We start from the raw sequence: 12573 nt of genomic DNA on the forward strand, positions 1-12573 counted from the left end.
AAATCATACAAGTTCCTGAAAAACAGAAAACTATAGCCTTTGTTTAATGATTTTCTGATTATTAATATCAATTAAGTTAAATAAACAAAAAAAGCCCCAGAGATATAAGTTCCCTGAAAGTATTCCTCACTGCCATGGAGAAGATCCAGTTCAGAATACGAGTTGAAAAGGGATTCTTTGTAGGCAGTGAGTTCCTCCAGATACTCTTTGTGAATGATTTTGCTAATTGCATCAAATCTTGAAACATTTCAAAGCTTCCTAAATGACATTCATAATCAAAAGAGTTCATCGTAACTGTCTACCCAAGAAGAGCTAAGGAGATGATTAGTTTGTTGTCCAAATTAAGTTATGAATTTAAGTGGAAAACTTCTATTGCTCATCCAACAGTAAATGTGCCATGGACAGACATTACAAATATCCTTTCTGTGAGCCTAATCTTCTCCTGGAAAAAAGACATATAAAAAATTCCAATATTTTTCTGGTGATATTCAATTTATCTCAGTTCAACAAAAATCAAAATGCATTTATTGGATGCATTTCTGTATGATTTTTGTACCATTTGTATCAGGCACTATATTAAGGAGTGAGAATATAAAGACAGAAATGTTGGATGCTGTGAATCATGGAACATGATAGTTTCAAAAAAATTAAAGCTGAAGATAATTCAGATTTAATGTGGAGAGGTATAAAGGTAAGAGTCAGCAGGTTGAAGTACATTACACAAAAAGAGTTATATTCATAAAATATAAAAGACATAAACCCAGAAGTATAGAACAGAGGACGAAGAAGGATGGTCATGGGATAAGAGTGAAAGATAACCAAGAGGTAGGTTGCATGTTCCTTTTTGACTCTGTAACGTCAAAAGAATGTAAGAAAAATTCCCCAGAACATTAGATTGAATTCTTCTGTGAGGGAATTGAGAAAACATTGATAAGAGTAATAGAATGGAAAGGCATGGATAGGTTTTGATCTGTTTCATTAGAGGGAATGCTCACAGCAGTGAGATCACAAATGCATTGGAGTATACAAGAATATTTTTACAAATGCATATAATGAGCACCGCAATACAAGATAATCAAATTTCTTATGAAATAATGTTTCTTACTGTTTTTGGATACACAAGAAAATCAACTTTGCCTTTCAAAAACCATCCTTTCATTTATCTGCAACTTCCTTTTGTAATATGGTTAGAACTTCCTTTTGTAATATGGTTAGAATTTAAAGATGAAATATTCAGTTCTTCCAGTAATATGTCCTCTCATTGCTACTTGGACAAGAATCTGACCTTTAGATTACCAACAGCTAAATTGACCTTTATATGTGGTTGAAAAACTGTGATTCTTAGCACCCTCTTCCTTCTTTTCTGTCATTCCATCACCATCATTAAAGAAATGAAAGCGAGGCACTCACATAAAAGTCATTTTGCATTTTTCTGTTTCATAGGTTGATAAGTTCATGTTATTTTTCCAAGTTAAGAAGATTTTTCTCTTAAAATGAACAGAAGTATAGATCAAGATCACTTACCTATTTTAATTCCTCCATTGGGTAGCAAGTGGTTCTCCAACTGAGTGTGTAGGACCACCTCAAAAAAGAATAGAAAGCACAGTAGTTACAATGCAAATCCCTCCAAAACTTGGGGTGTGCTCTCCAAGGTACAGAGTCCATTAGGGGAAGAGTAGTCACCAGCTTACTGTCCAATGGTTGTAAGTCATACAGGTAAGAAACACATATGACCGAGGCAGTTTACAACTCCACAGCTGCAAAGTCTTGATATCCTTTTTTTCATTAGAAGATCCTCATGAAGTTCACCTTGATGATGCATTCCAGAATTAGGTCTGGCTCCTTCCTTGGTATTGTGTCTCAGTTATACGTGGTCAAGCAGGTCAATCATCTGCAAAACTATCTCCTCAGTGGACTCAGCAGCTGCTGAACTGAACAACTAGTGCATCCACTGGGGCACGACTAGGCTGGTCCTTACAGGTTTCTCTGAACTCTTCCCCAGGGTGTAGCTTCTCTATTGGGCAAGTCAGTCTACTGAACACCCTAGACTCATTTTTAGATGGGCAGCTGGGTAGTCTAGTGCTCTTTTCACATAGGGCAATTAAGCTTAGTATAGGATTGACAGAATCCTCCTCTTTGTCCCAAGGTAGGGTCTCAAAAGCCTGATGTTCTTCAGTGCCATCTGACCATGAAGGCAAAGTGACACCTTCTCTATTCTAAGTCCTGTGCCAGATTTGACGATCCCCAGCTTCTTCTGTTTTATGCATGGAGACCAGTCCTTTTTCAAAGATAAGGCAGGCTGCATTTAAGGGGGTCCTGTCTTGTTAATGAAAGGAAATTTCAATCCTGAACCACTCTTATTCTTGTCCCCTTATTCTACCAGGAACCAGGGATGTAGCATGCTATATTTTGGGAGTGGGGGCAGATACTCATGTTACTCTCCATAAATTCCTGTATTGTGGGGGGCAGGGAATTCAACTTCTCCGTGTTTCTGTTTAATAATCCTAGAAAGATTTTTTTTTTTTAGAAATATTAAGAAAGGACTTTGTTACTTAATAATTCTTTAAAAAAAATCTCCCCACTTCCACCTCTGGGAAAAGCTACTCCTGAATCAATCGAGTCTTATGGGCATTTTTTTTTCAGTTCTGCAAGGATAAAATCACAACAATCTAAATAATCATCTTAACATCTAATAATTTGTCCCTTTTCTCTAAGAAGATAATGATCCGAACACTTATTATGTCTTTCCAACATAAATCCTTTGGAGGTCTTTTACTTGCTCTTATATTTTCTTACATGGAAATATATCCTATATAAAGTTTCCCCAATATTTTTAGTTCCCTGGTTCTGCTATTGAAAAAGTTAATTATGAATGCCTCTAAAGTAATCAGTGAAATTACAATCATCCTTTCTATATGAGAAACTTGACATAATTTGGGCTTGTTTAGTTGCTTGTGTTTTTTAAGATATCACATTAACATGAAAAGTGACATTATTTGGCTGATGTCCATAACGAACATTTTTGCAGGATTTAATGCCCAAGAATTTTCAGTTACAGTACAGTTCCTTTATAAGGGAACTGCTCGTTTCACCAGTTTTACTATGCCATTGCTTAAATCATATCCCTCAAAAAATGAATACTACAGTCATTAAAAGACTATATGGGTAGCTGCTTCTCCTTAATACCACCATTGTTAAGTGCAAATAAGTACTTATCAGCAGTTATATACCTTTATTTGTCATTTACCCATTTTTGTTTGTTTCATTATGTTGTTGTTGTTTTTAAATAACCAAAGTAAGTCAACTCTTAGGGAAAAAAGTCATGAAAAGAGATAGGGTGAATGAGACTTGATTCATCTGAAAACATTTTGTGATATTCCTTTCTTTTGTGATATCCTTTACTGAAAACAAGCAGGCCAAACAAACATCCATAGAAGCTCAGAAGGGGACTCTGTACTCCTTTTCTTGAAGACACTGAAAACACTGATTCTGACACTCAGCCCTCAGGGAAAGTTGAAAATCTTGCACATTTCTTTGGCGCCTACGAGGGTGGCAGCGTCTGACAGTGGAGGTGCAACTTTGACACAGTTAAAGATTGGTGGCATAATAAGAAGACAGTGATTCAAGGAGAAAGTGTGAATTAAAAAAAGAAATCATTTTTCTCTCTGCTGCAGCTGTAAATAACATCGCCCACAGCTCCTTACTGCCAAACTCTGGGCCAAGGTGTTAGGGATGAAAGGTCTGCTTGATAGCTTTTTCCTTTTTTCCCTCTTTTTTAAAAAGAATGTTACCAAAGATAAGCTGCTTGTTGCTTAAGACACTGGCCCTCCAACTTTTTTCATTTTATGGAAACAGATAACTTCCATGAATCCCCATGTGTCTTATAGGAGCCCTTTATCCGAAGAAAGTAAAATAAACTCTGTGTTATTCCAAAGAGAAAACAATGCTTATATCTTTCTTAATTAAATATGGAGGCTTGGGGATGGATAAGTAGGGAAGTTAGGTGATAATTCTATTTATAGGGGTGAGAAATAGAAGTGACAGGAAAGAGAGGAAGTAAGAAATGAGGGGAGGGGCACAGTGATGAAGTAAAGGAGGGAGCAGGGAGAATTGGGAAAGGAAGTGATCAATCACATTCCCAATACCAAATGGTTGCTAAGAATGAAGCAGTTTCCACCTGCATACACCCCCAAAATGTCAGCTATGTCATAACCCTGATTTTGAGAAACTTTCACATGAGACCAGGACATATCAATGGCATTAGTGACTTCTAGCTATATCCCAGAGGAAGTTAGTTTATGGCTAGTCTTGATCATCAGCTAAATGGAATCAGGATCTTAGGAGCCCACATATGGATTATGTGAACAAGGAGAAAATGACCTAAAAAGACTGCCTTTTGGTGACAGCATATAAAGAAATTGGCACATGTGTCAACCACGCATATTACTTCATGACTACAATACTGTTGGGACTGAAGTCCAAAGACAAAGATGTTTGTGAATTGACAGTCAATATTAGGCATTTCTTTTAATTCCTCTGGTTGTGTTTTTGACAAGAGCTTAAGGGAAGTTCAATAAATTACAATGTATTTACACAGCAATGAAGAATTAGCTTGACATAGAGAGAGTTATTTAATTATGAAGGTGCTTTGCTTCCTGCCAAAGTTAAGTCTGTGTCAGCCTTTCTGGGACAAATCTTTATTTTCAGGGCCACGTAACTCAGCCAGGAGAGTTCCCTTGGGTTGGATCTTGTCATTCATATGAGCCATCTCCTGACTGACCCCCATTTCCATAGACAGTTCTAAACAGATCACTAATCTCAATGTCAGACATCACAGCAAAGTCGGTATTACCAAGGCTAAATGTCCCCTGTCAGGGTCATAGTCTCCCTCACAGAGGAATTGTAAATGAAGTCATACCCCATTTGTAGTCCCCAAAGCATTTCAGGGTTGATGTGTGTCTGTGTGACATTTAGAAGATTTTTCCGGGGTAGTCAGGAGTTAAGATTACTGTGTCAGCTTTATGCCCACACTGGCAGGCGGCACAGCAGCCTGTGAAATAATGACCTAATGTTAGCATTTGAGATAACAAAGACAGGGATAGCTATAAGTTTCTTGCCTGCCAGAAACCATAGCCATGCTCATAGGGAAGAAGGTGAAATTAACTGCCAGTTAGTGAAGGCAGTGCTCAGAGGGGCAGGACTCTGGGGAACAGGGGGAAGTGGGGCACATATAACCAGATCTAAGTTAGATAAGCAGCAAGGGCAGAGGTCATCCCCTCTTAGCCCATGTTATATGTTCTGTCTCTTTTTGGTTGCATGAGACTACTGATTGATTTTTTTTTTTACTAAAAATGTAATTGGATGAGAGAGAATTTCTTTCTCTTCCTACTTTCTTTGTACTTATAGATTTAACCCTGTCTCCTTTCCTTTTATGCATCAGGAAACTGAAGCTTAGAAAGAAAAGAAATGACTTACCCCAGGTCATAAAACTTGTAATTAGACATGTGGGAACCCAGGTACTCTAACACCATATCTGGTACCCCTTCCTCAACAGTCTCAACTTTTAAATTCACATCAAACATTTATTAACAACCAGTAGATACCAATGATTTGGTATGAGTTAGATAATTCCCTTTCACAAAAAAAAAGAACAAAAAGTTATATGATAGGCAGGGTCAAGATGGTGCAATGAGAGTAACTACTCACTTAAACTCTAAGACATACTCCTTCAGATACCTCCAAAAAGAGAATCTGATCAAATTGTAGAGCGGCAGAATCCAATAGGAGATTGTGGAAGATTTCCTACCCAGGACCAACTGGAAGGTGAATGGGAAGGCTCTGCTGCACAGACCATAGCAAAGCTGAGCAGGAAGCCTTGCGCAGTTGGAAGCAGCAGCCACACTACACAGTCTCAACCATATCACCCCAGGACAGGAGTCCAATGGAACTGAGTGATAGAGAACTGCAGAAACTTAGGTAACTGTGGCAGCCGCTCCTGAGACTATCAGCCCACAGATTAAATGTCTGTAAGTCACCTACTTGAACTTCCAGGGGCCAAACTGGCAGAGTGATCTGTAAATGCTCTACCCCTCCCCTTGATGAGCTTGAAAAACTCAAAGAATATTTCTGCAGGAAAAGTCCTCTAACAGTGGGATCAGCCAAAGGGGTAAACAGTCTCTTAGCCCATGAGGCTAGGAAAATCACAAAGGGGGGTCCCTATTGCTGTGGCTGAAGGGGACCAGTGCAGGACTGGAGCTGTCATAGACAGCCCTACCTTAGCAAACCGGGAGGAGATCCTGAGCCCCCGGAGGTTTGAGCCTGCAATCATCAACACCAGGGCCCCAAACATGCCTCAGCACAGCCAGGGAAATATGGAAGACACTAGTGCAAATGAGGTTCACCAACCACTGAGCCTGCCTGTGCTCAGGAGAGGACACCTCCTATGACCAGACCACCTCTCCCCAACACTTAACACAGCTAGCTCCAGGGAAACTCAGAAAGACTTCACCTGGCCTCTGCTTTGGCACATCAGCCAGCTCAGCACCAGGTAAGCTACAGCATTCTAAATTCTAGCTGAAAGAAGCAGAGGTCACAATACATAAAGCCTCAAGTTCTAACCACAAGAACGATGGGACAGAGCCCCCTGTGCCCCAGAAGCAGAGATCCACTTTAAAAACCAGGAAAAGCATGATCATCATGAGTAAGAAGCAAACCAGAAAAGATAAGACCATATAATCTTTCTATGGGGACAAGGACCAAAACACTAATACCAAGGAAGGCAGCATTGAGACTATACTACTATCTGAAACTTCAGAAGGGAATACGAACTGATATCAAGTTCAAAGAGCATTCTTGGAAGAGCTCAGGAAGAATTTTGAAAGCCAAATTAAGGATGTAGAAGAAAAACTGACCAATGATTTTAAAAATATGAAAAAAGAAATCATGGAAGAATTTAAAAGGAAAATTGGACTAATGGAAAAGGAAGAACAAAACCTGGGAAAATTCGACCAAAGGAAAAGGAAGTACAAAAACTAACTGGACAAAATAACTCCTTAAAAGGAACAATTGGACAGATGGAAAAGGAGATGCAAAAATTAACTGAAGAAAACAATTTGATAAAAATTAGACTTGGGCAAGTAGAAGTTAATGACTCTATAAGACATCAAGAATCAGTCAAACACAATCTAAAGAATGAAAAGATAGAAGAAAATGTAAAATATCTAATTGGAAAAACAACTGACATGGAGAATAGATCCAGGAAAGAAAATCTAAGAATTATTGGTCTACTGGAAAGTCATGACAAAAAAAGAGCCTGGACAATATCTTCCAAGAAATCATCAAGGAAAATTTCCCAGAAGTCCTAGATCCAGAGGGCAAAATAGTCATTGAAAGAATTCACCTTTTGAAAGGGATCCCAAACAGCAAGGAATATCATTGCCAAATTCCAGATCTATCAAGTGAAGGAGAAAATACTATAGGCAGCCAGAAAGAAACAATTCAAATATCAAGGAGTTACACTCAGGATCACACAGGATGTTGCACTTCCTATATTAAAAGACTGGAGGGACTGGAATATGATATTCTTTAAGGCAAAGGAGCTGAGACTACAACCAAGGATCAATTATCCAGCAAAATTGAGCATACTATTTCAGACAAGGAAATGGACATTCAGTGAAATAAGGGATTTTCAGATCTTCCTGATGAAAAGGTCAAAGCTCAATAGAAAATTTGATCTTCAAAACAAGTCTCAAGAGAGGCATAAAAGGGTAAATGGGGAAAAAAACCTTGTTATTCAATATGGGCTAACTATTTACATCCCTATAAGTGAAGATGATTCTTTTTAATCTTGAGAATTGTATATTTATTATGATATATAAAAGGGATATACATAGAGGGAATGGATATAAAGTAAATGATGTGATGATAAAAATGGAATTTAAGGATGCAAAGGGATTGTAATGGGAGACATGAAAAGAAGGAGGTAGAAAAAGGTAAACTGCATCACAGGAAGAGGCATAAAATATATTAGAGTAGAGGGAAAGAGAGGAGGGAGCTGAGTATTGTATGAGATTTACTCTCATCTGATTTGGTTCAAGGAATGAACAACAAACTCGGTTAAGTAATCTAACTAGCTCTATAGACAGTAGGAGGGGAAAGGGGAAAGAAAAGGAAAGGGACACTAAAAGGGAGGGAAAAAGTAGTAAAGGAAAAGAGGAGTAAAAGGAAGGGGGGCTGAAAGAAGGGAAGGAAGACTGAGGGAGGCAGTGGTTAAAAATTAAAACTCTATTGTGGAGGGGACGGGAGAAGGGAGAACTAAAAGCATAAGTGGGGGAAAGAGGGTAGAGGGAAAGACATAGATAGTAATCATAACTGTGAATGTTAACAGGATAAACTTTCCCATAAAATGGAGGTGGATAGCAGAATGGATTAAAAACCATAATCCAACAATATGTTGTTTATAAGAAATGCATTTGAAATGCAGGAATACACACAGGGTAAAGGTAAAAGACTGGAGCAGAATATATCGTGCTTCAGTTAATGTAAAAAAAAAAGCAGGGGTAGCAATCCTAATCTCAGACAAAAGGAAAGCAGAAATAGATCTAATCAAAAGAGATAAGGAAGGAAACCATATCCCGCTAAGAGGCACCACAGACCACAAAGCAATATCATTACTAAACATATATGCTCCAAGTGGTATAGCATCCAAATTCTTAGAGAAGAAATTAAGGGAGTTATAGGAAGAAATAGACAACAAAACTATACTAGTGGGGGACCTCAACCTCCCCTTCTCTGAACTTGATAAATCTAACCTCAAAATAAATAAGAAAGAAGTTAAGGAAGTGAATAAAATGTTGCATACGGTAGATATGATAGATCTCTGGAGAAAACTGAATGGGGATAGAAAGGAATATACCTTTTTCTCAGCAGTACATGGCCCACCTACAAAAATTGACCATGTACTAGGGCATAAAAACCTCACACTCCAGTGCAGAAAGGCATCCTTCTCAGATCATAATGCAATAAAAATTTTATGTAATAAAAGGTCATGGAAAGATAAACTGAGAATTAATTGGAAACTAAATAATCTAATCCTAAAGAGTGAGTGGGTTAAACAACAAATCATAGAAACAATCAACAGCTTCATTCAAGAGAATGACAATAATGAGACAACCTACCAAAACTTATGGATACTGCAAAAGCAGTTCTTAGGGGAAGTTTTATGTCTTTGAATGCCTACATGAATAAAATAGAGAAAGAGGCGATCAATGAATTGGGCATGCAGCTGAAAAACTCGAAAAAGAACAAATTGAAAATCTCCAAGTAAATATCAAATTAGAAATACTGAAAACAAAAGGAGAGATTAATAAAATTGAAATTAAGAAAACTATTGAACTAATAAATAACACTGAATTGGTTTTATGAAAAAACCAATAAAACTGATAAACCTTTGGCCAATTTGATTTAAAAAAAGAAAGAGATAAAAATAGAAATCCCATTTAAAGCTATGGTAGACACCATTAAATATCTGGGAGTCTACAAACCCAGGGACTACATGAACAAAATCACAAAACACTTTTTACACAAATAAAGTCAGATCTAAGTAAGTGAAAAAAGCATCAGTTGCTCATGGATAGGCTGAGCTAATATAACAAAAACGACAATTCTACCTAAATTAATTTACTTATTCAGTGCCATACCAATCAAACTACAGAAAACTATTTTCTAGAGCTAGAAAAAATATCAAAATTCATCTGGAAGAACAAAAGGGCCAGAATATCAAAGAAACCAATGAAAAAAAAATGCTAGGGAAGGTGGCCTAGCTCTACCAGATCTCAAATTGTATTATAAAGCAGCAGTCATCAAAACCACTTGATACTGGGTAAGAAATAGAGGGGTGCAGGTTAAGTTCTCAAGACACAGTAGTCAATGAATATAGCAATCTACTATTTGATAAACCCAAGGACCCCAGCTCCAGGGGTAAAAACTCACTGTTTGACAAAAACTGCTGGGAAAACTAGATAAAAGTGTGGCAGAAACTGGGCATAGATAGACCAATGCCTGACACCATACACAACAATAAAGTCCAAATGGATACACCATCTATGTATAAAGACTGTTACTATAAACAAATAAGGGGAGCAAGGAATCATGTATTTGTCAGATTTATGGAGAATGGAGAAATTTTTGACCAAACAAGAGATAGAGAACATTATGAAGTGCAAAATGGATAATTTTGATTACATTAAATTGAAAAGTTTTTGCACAAAAAAACCCAATGCAACCAAGATTATGAAGGAAGCAGAAAACTGGGAAAGAATTTTTGCAACTAGTGTCTGAAATAAAGGCCTCATTTCTAAAATATATAGAGAACTGAGTCAAATTTACAAGAACACAAACCATTCCCCAAATGATAAATGGTCAAAGGATGTGAATAGGCAGTTTTCAGAGGAAGAAATTAAAGCTATCTATAGTCATATTAAAAAAATGCTCTAAATCTCTATTGCTTACAGAGATGCAAATCAAAACAACTCTGAGATACCACATCACACCTATCAGATTGGCTAACATGACAAAACAGGAAGATGATAAATGTTGGAGAAGATGTGGGAGAATTGGAACACTAATTCTTTGTTGGTAGACCTGTGAACTGATCTAACCATTCAGGAGAGCAATTTGGAACTATGTCCAAAGGGCTACAAAAATGTGCATACCCTTTGACCCAGCAATGTTGCTTTTAGGACTGTATCCCCAAGAGATCATAAAAATGGGAAAGGGTCCCACATGTACAAAAATATTTATAGCAGCTCTTTTTGTGGTGGTCAAAAACTGGAAATCAAGGGGATGTCTACCAACTGGGGAATGGCTGTTCAAGTTGTGGTATATGAATGTAGTGGAATATCATTGTGCTGTAAGAAATGATGAACAGGAAGACTTCAGAGAGGCCTGGAAAGACTTATACAAACTGATGCTGAGTGAAAGGAGCAGAACCAGGAGAACTTTGTACATCACAACCACAGTGTGCAAGGATTTTTTCTGGTAGACTTAGTCCTTCACAGCCATCCAAGGACCTAAAAAAGTCCCAATGAACTCTTGAGGCAAAACACCTTCCACATACAGAGAAAGAACTATGCAACTGGATTGCAAAATGAAGGAGACCATTTTCTCTTGTGCTATATTTTGTTTTGTTTTATGGTTTCTCCCATTCATTTTAATTCCTCTATGCAACCTGACCAAGGTGAAAATGTATTTAATAGCAATGTATGTGTAGAACCTATATAAAACGGCACACCATCTCAGCAAGGGAGTGGGGGGTGGGAGGGGGAAAGGAGGAGGAGGGAGGAGAAAAAATCTAAGATATATGGAAGTGCTTGTAGAAAACTGAAAATAAATAAATTTTTTAAAAAATTATATGATATAAGTGGCAGTGGAAATGCAACGTATCAGAGAAGTTTCTACATTAATGCAGACAATAACTTCTTGTTGCATCTGAAACTTAGCCAACAATGAATAAGAACATATTATATGCAGAGAAATCTATTTGGTGCTGGAGGAAGTACAAAGTTTAAATAGGGTTGACACCTGCCCTCACAGAGCTTGCAAACTAGGTACAAACCTAGACAACTATAAAATAGAACATTGTGTAAATGGGTTGTAGAAGGGGCAGTCAAGAGTCAAGTATCTAGCTTAGAGTCAGGAGGACCTGAGTTCAAACGCTACATGAGATATTGGTTGTATGATCCTTGGCAAGTCACTTTACTTATTTGTGAATCAGTTTTCTAATCTGTAAAATGAAGAGGTTGATCACAGTGTCTTCTAGGAGCCCTCTAATTCTTATCTGTAATCCTATGAAAACAAAGCATTATCTTCTTATATCTATCTTTTCACCTAGGTCAAAGGGGGAGGGTTGCTACATAGAAGGAAGACTCCAGGAATCCTGGATAAAATATATCCCAATGTTTCTGGTTCAAATTGTATGTTTGTATTGCATTTTCCAGTCTTCTACATTAAATAGTCTCAGTGAAGAACTGTCAATTAAGACAGTTGACAAATCAGGTACTCTGATTGGAGGAGCCCTGTTATCTAGCCCCACTCTACTGCTGGGCAAGCCAGTAACCTTGTTATTCAAAAAGAGCAGGAAGAAGAAAGAAGTCAATACCAATGTCTTTGTCACGGGTGGAGGGCGGTACCTGGGAGGTCCCCTGCCCATATATACATAGTTTGGTCTGGTTACTAGCTAAATCTGTTCACTTTTATTGGACCCCACATCTGGATAATAGGAGCATGGGGAAGTGAGCTTGAGGAGTATTTTTGTGGTAGCCAACAAATAAATTGACATGAAAAGCAGTGAAGCATTGGGGAAAAAAACAGAGTAATCATGTTAGAGTTTTTGGCAAAGCCACTAATTATCTGTGTATCCTTAAACTTGTTGGGGATCACTTTCTTCATCTATAAAATGAGAGAGATTCAGGTCATACTCAAGATTCTATGAAATCGATGGAATATATTTATTTGGAATGTGTTTATTTCATTTTTTCTGAAGACCCTTCATCCCTTTAACCCTATGTCTCAGCC

At 37.7% G+C, this 12573-nt stretch overlaps 1 protein-coding gene across 1 annotated transcript in view; it reads left to right on the forward strand.

Annotated features, from left to right (window-relative positions):
• The window catches only part of LOC140496908 (uncharacterized), a 171575-nt gene that overhangs the window by 52823 nt on the left and 106179 nt on the right, over window positions 1-12573 (forward strand).

Source organism: Notamacropus eugenii, chromosome 3 (genome assembly GCF_028372415.1).
Source record: "Notamacropus eugenii isolate mMacEug1 chromosome 3, mMacEug1.pri_v2, whole genome shotgun sequence".
Lineage (NCBI taxonomy): Eukaryota > Metazoa > Chordata > Mammalia > Diprotodontia > Macropodidae > Notamacropus > Notamacropus eugenii.